The following is a 15,009-nucleotide window of genomic DNA, read 5'->3' as shown; positions in this document are numbered from 1 at the left end:
ACTGCCGTGAAATACCGCTCTCTGGATCTGCTCTGTTCTGGCAGGTAATCAGGGAGATTTTAAGTAGATGAGTGTCCGGGAATAGCGGGCCGTTCTGGGACTTGGTCTGGGATATCACGCTCTCTGGAACTATGTTCTGTTTATTTCCTTCATCCAGTGCACCTGCTGTTCTGCCATCAGTGTCCGACAATAGCGCACCGTTCTGGGACTTGGTCTGGGATATCCCGCTCTCTGGAACTATGTTCTGTTTATTTCCTTCATCCAGTGCACCTGCTGTTCTGCCATCAGTGTCCGACAATAGCGCTTCATCATCGGATATCTGTCGTGAAATACCGCTCTCTGGAACTGTGTATTAGTCCGTCCGCTGCACCTGCTGTTCTGACATCAGCATCCGAGAATAGTGTGCCGTTCTGGGACATGGTCTGGGATCTCCCGCTGTCTGGAACTGTGTGTTCATCCATACGTTACACCTGCTGTTCTGACATCAGCATCCGAGAATGGTGTGCCGTTCTGGGACATGGTCTGGGATCTCCCGCTGTCTGGAACTGTGTATTAGTCCGTCCGCTGCACCTGCTGTTCTGACATCAGCATCCGAGAATAGTGCGCCGTTCTGGGACATGGTCTGGTCTCTGCCGCTCTCTGGAACTCTGTATTCATCCATGCGTTACACCTGCTGTTCTGACATCAGCATCCGAGAATAGTGTCCCGTACAGGGACATGGTCTGGTCTCTGCCGCTCTCTGGAACTCTGTATTCATCCATGCGTTACACCTGCTGTTCTGACATCAGCATCCGAGAATAGTGTCCCGTTCTGGGACATGGTCTGGTCTCTGCCGCTCTCTGGAACTCTGTATTCATCCATGCGTTACACCTGCTGTTCTGACATCAGCATCCGAGAATAGTGTCCCGTTCTGGGACATGGTCTGGTCTCTGCCGCTCTCTGGAACTCTGTATTCATCCATGCGTTACACCTGCTGTTCTGACATCAGCATCCGAGAATAGTGGGCCGTTCTGGGACATGGTCTGGGATATCACGCTGTCTGGAACTGTGTGTTCATCCGTCCACTGCACCTGCTGTTCTGCCATCAGCATCCGAGAATAGTGCCCCGTACTGGGACATCAGCCAGGACGCACCGCCGTCATCTCGTTCGTTCGCTCAGTCATCCATCCACGAAAGCTACCGATCAGCCACAGTGCCCGGAATGATGCCTCCTGCCGGGGCAGCGTCCGCTTGCTCCCCGACAGCCAGTTCTGCATGAGGCTCCGGTTCTTCCACCCCCGCCACTGTCCGAGGGTGTCCGAAAATACTGAGGTCTGAGTCGGATCCGAACCGCACAAACGCCGGTCTTCACGACTGGAGGCCTATGTTTCTAAAAACCGGGTTTCAGGAATCTGCGACCTGGTGGCCCAGTGATGTCGGCTGGAACTTTTTTTTTCCGGTCCGCTCAAAATTCTCCAGGCATTTTCTGAGCTTTCCTTCACATAGTCCGACTTTTACTTAGTTTCTGACGGAGCCAAAAAAGTCCGGGTTTTTTTGCCCTCCTTATCGTCCCGACTGGAAACTTTAACTCCGTATTTTAAGTCAGAAAATTAAAGTTCTTTTCATCCAGGAGACCGACCCTTCCTTCAAAGTGTCCCATACAGTGCTTCGTCATCGGACATCGGCCGGGATCTCCCGCTCTCTGGAACTGTGTATTCATCCATGCGGTACACCTGCTGTTCTGCCATCACTGTCCGGGAATAGTGTGTCGTTCTGGGACTTGGTCTGGTCTCTGCCGCTCTCTGGAGCTCTTTATTCATCCATCATGTACACGTGCTGGTCTGCCATCACTGTCCGGGAATAGTGTGTCGTTCTGGGTCATGGTCTGGGTTCTGCCGCTCTCTGGAACTCTTTATTCATCCATGCGGTACACCTGCTGGTCTGCCATCACTGTCCGGGAATAGTGTACCGTTCTGGGACTTGGTCTGGTCTCTGCCGCTCTCTGGAGCTCTTTATTCATCCATCCACTGCACCTGCTGTTCTGCCATCACTGTCCGGGAACAGTGTGCCGTTCTGGGTCATGGTCTGGGATATCACGCTCTCTGGAACTCTTTATTCATCCATCATGTACACCTGCTGGTCTGCCATCACTGTCCGGGAATAGTGTACCGTTCTGGGACTTGGTCTGGTCTCTGCCGCTCTCTGGAACTCTTTATTCATCCATGCGGTACACCTGCTGTTCTGCCATCACTGTCCGGGAACAGTGTGCCATTCTGGGTCATGGTCTGGGATATCACGCTCTCTGGAACTCTTTATTCATCCATCATGTACACCTGCTGTTCTGCCATCACTGTCCGGGAATAGTGTGTCGTTCTGGGTCATGGTCTGGGATATCACGCTCTCTGGAACTCTTTATTCATCCATGCGGTACACCTGCCGTTCTGCCATCACTGTCCGAGAATAGTGTGTCGTTCTGGGACTTGGTCTGGTCTCTGCCGCTCTCTGGAGCTCTTTATTCATCCATGCGGTACACCTGCTGGTCTGTCATCACTGTCCGGGAACAGTGTGCCGTTCTGGGACTTGGTCTGGTCTCTGCCGCTCTCTGGAGCTCTTTATTCATCCATGCGGTACACCTGCTGGTCTGCCATCACTGTCCGGGAACAGTGTACCGTTCTGGGACTTGGTCTGGTCTCTGCCGCTCTCTGGAGCTCTTTATTCATCCATGCGGTACACCTGCTGTTCTGCCATCACTGTCCGGGAATAGTGTGTCGTTCTGGGACTTGGTCTGGTCTCTGCCGCTCTCTGGAACTCTGTATTCATCCATGGGGTACACCTGCTGGTCTGCCATCACTGTCCGGGAACAGTGTGCCGTTCTGGGTCATGGTCTGGGATATCACGCTCTCTGGAACTATGTTCTGATTATTTCCTTCATCCACTGCACCTGCTGTTCTGCCATCAGTGTCCGACAACAGCGCTTCATCATCGGATAACTGCCGTGAAATACCGCTCTCTGGATCTGCTCTGTTCTGGCAGGTAATCAGGGAGATTTTAAGTAGATGAGTGTCCGGGAATAGCGGGCCGTTCTGGGACTTGGTCTGGGATATCACGCTCTCTGGAACTATGTTCTGTTTATTTCCTTCATCCAGTGCACCTGCTGTTCTGCCATCAGTGTCCGACAATAGCGCGCCGTTCTGGGACTTGGTCTGGGATATCCCGCTCTCTGGAACTATGTTCTGTTTATTTCCTTCATCCAGTGCACCTGCTGTTCTGCCATCAGTGTCCGACAATAGCGCTTCATCATCGGATATCTGTCGTGAAATACCGCTCTCTGGAACTGTGTATTAGTCCGTCCGCTGCACCTGCTGTTCTGACATCAGCATCCGAGAATAGTGTGCCGTTCTGGGACATGGTCTGGGATCTCCCGCTGTCTGGAACTGTGTGTTCATCCATACGTTACACCTGCTGTTCTGACATCAGCATCCGAGAATGGTGTGCCGTTCTGGGACATGGTCTGGGATCTCCCGCTCTCTGGAACTCTTTATTCATCCATGCGGTACACCTGCCGTTCTGCCATCACTGTCCGAGAATAGTGTGTCGTTCTGGGACTTGGTCTGGTCTCTGCCGCTCTCTGGAGCTCTTTATTCATCCATCCACTGCACCTGCTGTTCTGCCATCACTGTCCGGGAATAGTGTGTCGTTCTGGGACTTGGTCTGGTCTCTGCCGCTCTCTGGAACTCTTTATTCATCCATGGGGTACACCTGCTGGTCTGCCATCACTGTCCGGGAACAGTGTGCCGTTCTGGGTCATGGTCTGGGATATCACGCTCTCTGGAACTATGTTCTGATTATTTCCTTCATCCACTGCACCTGCTGTTCTGCCATCAGTGTCCGACAACAGCGCTTCATCATCGGATAACTGCCGTGAAATACCGCTCTCTGGATCTGCTCTGTTCTGGCAGGTAATCAGGGAGATTTTAAGTAGATGAGTGTCCGGGAATAGTGGGCCGTTCTGGGACTTGGTCTGGGATATCACGCTCTCTGGAACTATGTTCTGTTTATTTCCTTCATCCAGTGCACCTGCTGTTCTGCCATCAGTGTCCGACAATAGCGCTTCATCATCGGATATCTGTCGTGAAATACCGCTCTCTGGAACTGTGTATTAGTCCGTCCGCTGCACCTGCTGTTCTGACATCAGCATCCGAGAATAGTGTGCCGTTCTGGGACATGGTCTGGGATCTCCCGCTGTCTGGAACTGTGTGTTCATCCATACGTTACACCTGCTGTTCTGACATCAGCATCCGAGAATGGTGTGCCGTTCTGGGACATGGTCTGGGATCTCCCGCTGTCTGGAACTGTGTATTAGTCCGTCCGCTGCACCTGCTGTTCTGACATCAGCATCCGAGAATAGTGCGCCGTTCTGGGACATGGTCTGGTCTCTGCCGCTCTCTGGAACTCTGTATTCATCCATGCGTTACACCTGCTGTTCTGACATCAGCATCCGAGAATAGTGTCCCGTACAGGGACATGGTCTGGTCTCTGCCGCTCTCTGGAACTCTGTATTCATCCATGCGTTACACCTGCTGTTCTGACATCAGCATCCGAGAATAGTGTCCCGTACAGGGACATGGTCTGGTCTCTGCCGCTCTCTGGAACTCTGTATTCATCCATGCGTTACACCTGCTGTTCTGACATCAGCATCCGAGAATAGTGTCCCGTTCTGGGACATGGTCTGGTCTCTGCCGCTCTCTGGAACTCTGTATTCATCCATGCGTTACACCTGCTGTTCTGACATCAGCATCCGAGAATAGTGGGCCGTTTTGGGACATGGTCTGGGATATCACGCTGTCTGGAACTGTGTGTTCATCCGTCCACTGCACCTGCTGTTCTGCCATCAGCATCCGAGAATAGTGCCCCGTACTGGGACATCAGCCAGGACGCACCGCCGTCATCTCGTTCGTTCGCTCAGTCATCCATCCACGAAAGCTACCGATCAGCCACAGTGCCCGGAATGATGCCTCCTGCCGGGGCAGCGTCCGCTTGCTCCCCGACAGCCAGTTCTGCATGAGGCTCCGGTTCTTCCACCCCCGCCACTGTCCGAGGGTGTCCGAAAATACTGAGGTCTGAGTCGGATCCGAACCGCACAAACGCCGGTCTTCACGACTGGAGGCCTATGTTTCTAAAAACCGGGTTTCAGGAATCTGCGACCTGGTGGCCCAGTGATGTCGGCTGGAACTTTTTTTTTCCGGTCCGCTCAAAATTCTCCAGGCATTTTCTGAGCTTTCCTTCACATAGTCCGACTTTTACTTAGTTTCTGACGGAGCCAAAAAAGTCCGGGTTTTTTTGCCCTCCTTATCGTCCCGACTGGAAACTTTAACTCCGTATTTTAAGTCAGAAAATTAAAGTTCTTTTCATCCAGGAGACCGACCCTTCCTTCAAAGTGTCCCATACAGTGCTTCGTCATCGGACATCGGCCGGGATCTCCCGCTCTCTGGAACTGTGTATTCATCCATGCGGTACACCTGCTGTTCTGCCATCACTGTCCGGGAATAGTGTGTCGTTCTGGGACTTGGTCTGGTCTCTGCCGCTCTCTGGAGCTCTTTATTCATCCATCATGTACACGTGCTGGTCTGCCATCACTGTCCGGGAATAGTGTGTCGTTCTGGGTCATGGTCTGGGTTCTGCCGCTCTCTGGAACTCTTTATTCATCCATGCGGTACACCTGCTGGTCTGCCATCACTGTCCGGGAATAGTGTACCGTTCTGGGACTTGGTCTGGTCTCTGCCGCTCTCTGGAGCTCTTTATTCATCCATCCACTGCACCTGCTGTTCTGCCATCACTGTCCGGGAACAGTGTGCCGTTCTGGGTCATGGTCTGGGATATCACGCTCTCTGGAACTCTTTATTCATCCATCATGTACACCTGCTGGTCTGCCATCACTGTCCGGGAATAGTGTACCGTTCTGGGACTTGGTCTGGTCTCTGCCGCTCTCTGGAACTCTTTATTCATCCATGCGGTACACCTGCTGTTCTGCCATCACTGTCCGGGAACAGTGTGCCATTCTGGGTCATGGTCTGGGATATCACGCTCTCTGGAACTCTTTATTCATCCATCATGTACACCTGCTGTTCTGCCATCACTGTCCGGGAATAGTGTGTCGTTCTGGGTCATGGTCTGGGATATCACGCTCTCTGGAACTCTTTATTCATCCATGCGGTACACCTGCCGTTCTGCCATCACTGTCCGAGAATAGTGTGTCGTTCTGGGACTTGGTCTGGTCTCTGCCGCTCTCTGGAGCTCTTTATTCATCCATGCGGTACACCTGCTGGTCTGTCATCACTGTCCGGGAACAGTGTGCCGTTCTGGGACTTGGTCTGGTCTCTGCCGCTCTCTGGAGCTCTTTATTCATCCATGCGGTACACCTGCTGGTCTGCCATCACTGTCCGGGAACAGTGTACCGTTCTGGGACTTGGTCTGGTCTCTGCCGCTCTCTGGAGCTCTTTATTCATCCATGCGGTACACCTGCTGTTCTGCCATCACTGTCCGGGAATAGTGTGTCGTTCTGGGACTTGGTCTGGTCTCTGCCGCTCTCTGGAACTCTGTATTCATCCATGGGGTACACCTGCTGGTCTGCCATCACTGTCCGGGAACAGTGTGCCGTTCTGGGTCATGGTCTGGGATATCACGCTCTCTGGAACTATGTTCTGATTATTTCCTTCATCCACTGCACCTGCTGTTCTGCCATCAGTGTCCGACAACAGCGCTTCATCATCGGATAACTGCCGTGAAATACCGCTCTCTGGATCTGCTCTGTTCTGGCAGGTAATCAGGGAGATTTTAAGTAGATGAGTGTCCGGGAATAGCGGGCCGTTCTGGGACTTGGTCTGGGATATCACGCTCTCTGGAACTATGTTCTGTTTATTTCCTTCATCCAGTGCACCTGCTGTTCTGCCATCAGTGTCCGACAATAGCGCGCCGTTCTGGGACTTGGTCTGGGATATCCCGCTCTCTGGAACTATGTTCTGTTTATTTCCTTCATCCAGTGCACCTGCTGTTCTGCCATCAGTGTCCGACAATAGCGCTTCATCATCGGATATCTGTCGTGAAATACCGCTCTCTGGAACTGTGTATTAGTCCGTCCGCTGCACCTGCTGTTCTGACATCAGCATCCGAGAATAGTGTGCCGTTCTGGGACATGGTCTGGGATCTCCCGCTGTCTGGAACTGTGTGTTCATCCATACGTTACACCTGCTGTTCTGACATCAGCATCCGAGAATGGTGTGCCGTTCTGGGACATGGTCTGGGATCTCCCGCTGTCTGGAACTGTGTATTAGTCCGTCCGCTGCACCTGCTGTTCTGACATCAGCATCCGAGAATAGTGCGCCGTTCTGGGACATGGTCTGGTCTCTGCCGCTCTCTGGAACTCTGTATTCATCCATGCGTTACACCTGCTGTTCTGACATCAGCATCCGAGAATAGTGTCCCGTACAGGGACATGGTCTGGTCTCTGCCGCTCTCTGGAACTCTGTATTCATCCATGCGTTACACCTGCTGTTCTGACATCAGCATCCGAGAATAGTGTCCCGTTCTGGGACATGGTCTGGTCTCTGCCGCTCTCTGGAACTCTGTATTCATCCATGCGTTACACCTGCTGTTCTGACATCAGCATCCGAGAATAGTGTCCCGTACAGGGACATGGTCTGGTCTCTGCCGCTCTCTGGAACTCTGTATTCATCCATGCGTTACACCTGCTGTTCTGACATCAGCATCCGAGAATAGTGTCCCGTTCTGGGACATGGTCTGGTCTCTGCCGCTCTCTGGAACTCTGTATTCATCCATGCGTTACACCTGCTGTTCTGACATCAGCATCCGAGAATAGTGTCCCGTTCTGGGACATGGTCTGGTCTCTGCCGCTCTCTGGAACTCTGTATTCATCCATGCGTTACACCTGCTGTTCTGACATCAGCATCCGAGAATAGTGGGCCGTTCTGGGACATGGTCTGGGATATCACGCTGTCTGGAACTGTGTGTTCATCCGTCCACTGCACCTGCTGTTCTGCCATCAGCATCCGAGAATAGTGCCCCGTACTGGGACATCAGCCAGGACGCACCGCCGTCATCTCGTTCGTTCGCTCAGTCATCCATCCACGAAAGCTACCGATCAGCCACAGTGCCCGGAATGATGCCTCCTGCCGGGGCAGCGTCCGCTTGCTCCCCGACAGCCAGTTCTGCATGAGGCTCCGGTTCTTCCACCCCCGCCACTGTCCGAGGGTGTCCGAAAATACTGAGGTCTGAGTCGGATCCGAACCGCACAAACGCCGGTCTTCACGACTGGAGGCCTATGTTTCTAAAAACCGGGTTTCAGGAATCTGCGACCTGGTGGCCCAGTGATGTCGGCTGGAACTTTTTTTTTCCGGTCCGCTCAAAATTCTCCAGGCATTTTCTGAGCTTTCCTTCACATAGTCCGACTTTTACTTAGTTTCTGACGGAGCCAAAAAAGTCCGGGTTTTTTTGCCCTCCTTATCGTCCCGACTGGAAACTTTAACTCCGTATTTTAAGTCAGAAAATTAAAGTTCTTTTCATCCAGGAGACCGACCCTTCCTTCAAAGTGTCCCATACAGTGCTTCGTCATCGGACATCGGCCGGGATCTCCCGCTCTCTGGAACTGTGTATTCATCCATGCGGTACACCTGCTGTTCTGCCATCACTGTCCGGGAATAGTGTGTCGTTCTGGGACTTGGTCTGGTCTCTGCCGCTCTCTGGAGCTCTTTATTCATCCATCATGTACACGTGCTGGTCTGCCATCACTGTCCGGGAATAGTGTGTCGTTCTGGGTCATGGTCTGGGTTCTGCCGCTCTCTGGAACTCTTTATTCATCCATGCGGTACACCTGCTGGTCTGCCATCACTGTCCGGGAATAGTGTACCGTTCTGGGACTTGGTCTGGTCTCTGCCGCTCTCTGGAGCTCTTTATTCATCCATCCACTGCACCTGCTGTTCTGCCATCACTGTCCGGGAACAGTGTGCCGTTCTGGGTCATGGTCTGGGATATCACGCTCTCTGGAACTCTTTATTCATCCATCATGTACACCTGCTGGTCTGCCATCACTGTCCGGGAATAGTGTACCGTTCTGGGACTTGGTCTGGTCTCTGCCGCTCTCTGGAACTCTTTATTCATCCATGCGGTACACCTGCTGTTCTGCCATCACTGTCCGGGAACAGTGTGCCATTCTGGGTCATGGTCTGGGATATCACGCTCTCTGGAACTCTTTATTCATCCATCATGTACACCTGCTGTTCTGCCATCACTGTCCGGGAATAGTGTGTCGTTCTGGGTCATGGTCTGGGATATCACGCTCTCTGGAACTCTTTATTCATCCATGCGGTACACCTGCCGTTCTGCCATCACTGTCCGAGAATAGTGTGTCGTTCTGGGACTTGGTCTGGTCTCTGCCGCTCTCTGGAGCTCTTTATTCATCCATGCGGTACACCTGCTGGTCTGTCATCACTGTCCGGGAACAGTGTGCCGTTCTGGGACTTGGTCTGGTCTCTGCCGCTCTCTGGAGCTCTTTATTCATCCATGCGGTACACCTGCTGGTCTGCCATCACTGTCCGGGAACAGTGTACCGTTCTGGGACTTGGTCTGGTCTCTGCCGCTCTCTGGAGCTCTTTATTCATCCATGCGGTACACCTGCTGTTCTGCCATCACTGTCCGGGAATAGTGTGTCGTTCTGGGACTTGGTCTGGTCTCTGCCGCTCTCTGGAACTCTGTATTCATCCATGGGGTACACCTGCTGGTCTGCCATCACTGTCCGGGAACAGTGTGCCGTTCTGGGTCATGGTCTGGGATATCACGCTCTCTGGAACTATGTTCTGATTATTTCCTTCATCCACTGCACCTGCTGTTCTGCCATCAGTGTCCGACAACAGCGCTTCATCATCGGATAACTGCCGTGAAATACCGCTCTCTGGATCTGCTCTGTTCTGGCAGGTAATCAGGGAGATTTTAAGTAGATGAGTGTCCGGGAATAGCGGGCCGTTCTGGGACTTGGTCTGGGATATCACGCTCTCTGGAACTATGTTCTGTTTATTTCCTTCATCCAGTGCACCTGCTGTTCTGCCATCAGTGTCCGACAATAGCGCGCCGTTCTGGGACTTGGTCTGGGATATCCCGCTCTCTGGAACTATGTTCTGTTTATTTCCTTCATCCAGTGCACCTGCTGTTCTGCCATCAGTGTCCGACAATAGCGCTTCATCATCGGATATCTGTCGTGAAATACCGCTCTCTGGAACTGTGTATTAGTCCGTCCGCTGCACCTGCTGTTCTGACATCAGCATCCGAGAATAGTGTGCCGTTCTGGGACATGGTCTGGGATCTCCCGCTGTCTGGAACTGTGTGTTCATCCATACGTTACACCTGCTGTTCTGACATCAGCATCCGAGAATGGTGTGCCGTTCTGGGACATGGTCTGGGATCTCCCGCTCTCTGGAACTCTTTATTCATCCATGCGGTACACCTGCCGTTCTGCCATCACTGTCCGAGAATAGTGTGTCGTTCTGGGACTTGGTCTGGTCTCTGCCGCTCTCTGGAGCTCTTTATTCATCCATCCACTGCACCTGCTGTTCTGCCATCACTGTCCGGGAATAGTGTGTCGTTCTGGGACTTGGTCTGGTCTCTGCCGCTCTCTGGAACTCTTTATTCATCCATGGGGTACACCTGCTGGTCTGCCATCACTGTCCGGGAACAGTGTGCCGTTCTGGGTCATGGTCTGGGATATCACGCTCTCTGGAACTATGTTCTGATTATTTCCTTCATCCACTGCACCTGCTGTTCTGCCATCAGTGTCCGACAACAGCGCTTCATCATCGGATAACTGCCGTGAAATACCGCTCTCTGGATCTGCTCTGTTCTGGCAGGTAATCAGGGAGATTTTAAGTAGATGAGTGTCCGGGAATAGTGGGCCGTTCTGGGACTTGGTCTGGGATATCACGCTCTCTGGAACTATGTTCTGTTTATTTCCTTCATCCAGTGCACCTGCTGTTCTGCCATCAGTGTCCGACAATAGCGCTTCATCATCGGATATCTGTCGTGAAATACCGCTCTCTGGAACTGTGTATTAGTCCGTCCGCTGCACCTGCTGTTCTGACATCAGCATCCGAGAATAGTGTGCCGTTCTGGGACATGGTCTGGGATCTCCCGCTGTCTGGAACTGTGTGTTCATCCATACGTTACACCTGCTGTTCTGACATCAGCATCCGAGAATGGTGTGCCGTTCTGGGACATGGTCTGGGATCTCCCGCTGTCTGGAACTGTGTATTAGTCCGTCCGCTGCACCTGCTGTTCTGACATCAGCATCCGAGAATAGTGCGCCGTTCTGGGACATGGTCTGGTCTCTGCCGCTCTCTGGAACTCTGTATTCATCCATGCGTTACACCTGCTGTTCTGACATCAGCATCCGAGAATAGTGTCCCGTACAGGGACATGGTCTGGTCTCTGCCGCTCTCTGGAACTCTGTATTCATCCATGCGTTACACCTGCTGTTCTGACATCAGCATCCGAGAATAGTGTCCCGTACAGGGACATGGTCTGGTCTCTGCCGCTCTCTGGAACTCTGTATTCATCCATGCGTTACACCTGCTGTTCTGACATCAGCATCCGAGAATAGTGTCCCGTTCTGGGACATGGTCTGGTCTCTGCCGCTCTCTGGAACTCTGTATTCATCCATGCGTTACACCTGCTGTTCTGACATCAGCATCCGAGAATAGTGGGCCGTTTTGGGACATGGTCTGGGATATCACGCTGTCTGGAACTGTGTGTTCATCCGTCCACTGCACCTGCTGTTCTGCCATCAGCATCCGAGAATAGTGCCCCGTACTGGGACATCAGCCAGGACGCACCGCCGTCATCTCGTTCGTTCGCTCAGTCATCCATCCACGAAAGCTACCGATCAGCCACAGTGCCCGGAATGATGCCTCCTGCCGGGGCAGCGTCCGCTTGCTCCCCGACAGCCAGTTCTGCATGAGGCTCCGGTTCTTCCACCCCCGCCACTGTCCGAGGGTGTCCGAAAATACTGAGGTCTGAGTCGGATCCGAACCGCACAAACGCCGGTCTTCACGACTGGAGGCCTATGTTTCTAAAAACCGGGTTTCAGGAATCTGCGACCTGGTGGCCCAGTGATGTCGGCTGGAACTTTTTTTTTCCGGTCCGCTCAAAATTCTCCAGGCATTTTCTGAGCTTTCCTTCACATAGTCCGACTTTTACTTAGTTTCTGACGGAGCCAAAAAAGTCCGGGTTTTTTTGCCCTCCTTATCGTCCCGACTGGAAACTTTAACTCCGTATTTTAAGTCAGAAAATTAAAGTTCTTTTCATCCAGGAGACCGACCCTTCCTTCAAAGTGTCCCATACAGTGCTTCGTCATCGGACATCGGCCGGGATCTCCCGCTCTCTGGAACTGTGTGTTCATCCATACGTTACACCTGCTGTTCTGACATCAGCATCCGAGAATGGTGTGCCGTTCTGGGACATGGTCTGGGATCTCCCGCTGTCTGGAACTGTGTATTAGTCCGTCCGCTGCACCTGCTGTTCTGACATCAGCATCCGAGAATAGTGCGCCGTTCTGGGACATGGTCTGGTCTCTGCCGCTCTCTGGAACTCTGTATTCATCCATGCGTTACACCTGCTGTTCTGACATCAGCATCCGAGAATAGTGTCCCGTACAGGGACATGGTCTGGTCTCTGCCGCTCTCTGGAACTCTGTATTCATCCATGCGTTACACCTGCTGTTCTGACATCAGCATCCGAGAATAGTGTCCCGTACAGGGACATGGTCTGGTCTCTGCCGCTCTCTGGAACTCTGTATTCATCCATGCGTTACACCTGCTGTTCTGACATCAGCATCCGAGAATAGTGTCCCGTTCTGGGACATGGTCTGGTCTCTGCCGCTCTCTGGAGCTCTTTATTCATCCATGCGGTACACCTGCTGTTCTGCCATCACTGTCCGGGAATAGTGTGCCGTTCTGGGTCATGGTCTGGTCTCTGCCGCTCTCTGGAACTCTTTATTCATCCATGGGGTACACCTGCTGGTCTGCCATCACTGTCCGGGAACAGTGTGCCGTTCTGGGTCATGGTCTGGTCTCTGCCGCTCTCTGGAGCTGTTATTTTCCTCCATCCGGTACACCCACTGCTCTGCCATCACTGTCCGAAAATAGTGCTCCGAAATCGGGTAAGTCGCGCGGGGGGCCACCCCCGTATCTCGGCTCCAGGAGCCTCTTTCCGCCCGGGGCCTGGCCCACTATGCTTAGGTCCAGCTGGGGAACGCTCCCCCCGAAGCTCGGGGCCCTGTCCTGGAGATCTCTGTTTCCGAAAACCAGGTTTCTGAAATCTGCGACCTGGTGGCCCAGTGATGTGAGCTAAAAAAAAATTTATCGAAGCGATCTAAAAAAGCCCAGGCATTTTCTGAGCTTTCCTTCACATATTCCGACTTTTACTTAGTTTCTGACGGAGCCAAAAAAGTCCGGGTTTTTTTCGCTCCACATAGTCCCGACTGGAAACTTTAACTTTTTTTTTTTTCCATTATTTCACCCGCGGAGGTCCGCAAACACCTCCAGGGGCCCACAACGGCCGAATTAAGCCAGGAAAAAGACACCAGAACCCGGATCTCTTTACCAGACACCCCCAGAGCCCGGAACACGGACCCAAACACCTCCAGAGGCCCACAACGGCCGAATTGAACCCGGAAAAAGACGCCAGAACCCGGATCTCTTTACCAGACACCCCCAGAGCCCGGAACACGGACCCAAACACCTCCAGAGGCCCACAACGGCCGAATTAAGTCCGGAAAAAGACGCCAGAACCCGGATCTCTTTACCAAACACCCCCAGAGCCCGGAACTCGGACCCAAACACCTCCAGAGGCCCACAACGGCCGAATTGAACCCGGAAAAAGACGCCAGAACCCGGATCTCTTTACCAGACACCCCCAGAGCCCGGAACTCGGACCCAAACACCTCCAGAGGCCCACAACGGCCGAATTAAACCCGGAAAAAGACACCAGAACCCGGATCTCTTTACCAGACACCCCCAGAGCCCGGAACACGGACCCAAACACCTCCAGAGGCCCACAACGGCCGAATTGGACCCGGAAAAAGACGCCAGAACCCGGATCTCTTTACCAGACACCCCCAGAGCCCGGAACTCGGACCCAAACACCTCCAGAGGCCCACAACGGCCGAATTGGACCCGGAAAAAGACGCCAGAACCCGGATCTCTTTACCAGACACCCCCAGAGCCCGGAACTCGGACCCAAACACCTCCAGAGGCCCACAACGGCCGAATTGGACCCGGAAAAAGACGCCAGAACCCGGATCTCTTTACCAGACACCCCCAGAGCCCGGAACTCGGACCCAAACACCTCCAGAGGCCCACAACGGCCGAATTGAACCCGGAAAAAGACGCCAGAACCCGGATCTCTTTACCAGACACCCCCAGAGCCCGGAACTCGGACCCAAACACCTCCAGAGGCCCACAACGGCCGAATTGGACCCGGAAAAAGACGCCAGAGCCCGGGTTCCGCTCCATGCCGCACACCGCACCTGCAATACCGACCTCTCCCACCGGAGGGAGACAGAGGGCGCCTTCCACCCTGACTGCTGCCCGGGTGAGAGACACTATTCCTGGGGGGACTCTTTATCAGACTCCCCTTAACTAAAAGGGACTGCTGCCCGGGAAAGAGACACTATTCCTGGGGGGGCCTTCTACCAGACCCCCCCTGCCCCAACACACCATCCCCAATTTCACAAGTGTTCACATAGCATATTCAGTCAGAACTTGTCCGTTTCAAACACCCACACCTGCAATACCGACCTCTCCCACCGGAGGGAGACAGAGGGAACCCTCCCCCCCCACGACTGCTCCCCGGGAAACAGACACTATTCCTGGGGGGACTCTTTATCAGACTCCCCTTAACTAAAAGGGACTGCTCCCCGGGAAAGAGACACTATTCCTGGGGGGGGGGGCCTTCTACCAGACGCCCCCT

The sequence above is a fragment of the Gasterosteus aculeatus genome, unplaced genomic scaffold (genome assembly GCF_964276395.1).
Source record: "Gasterosteus aculeatus unplaced genomic scaffold, fGasAcu3.hap1.1 HAP1_SCAFFOLD_38, whole genome shotgun sequence".
Lineage (NCBI taxonomy): Eukaryota > Metazoa > Chordata > Actinopteri > Perciformes > Gasterosteidae > Gasterosteus > Gasterosteus aculeatus.
Note: the sequence above shows the minus strand (reverse complement) of the source record.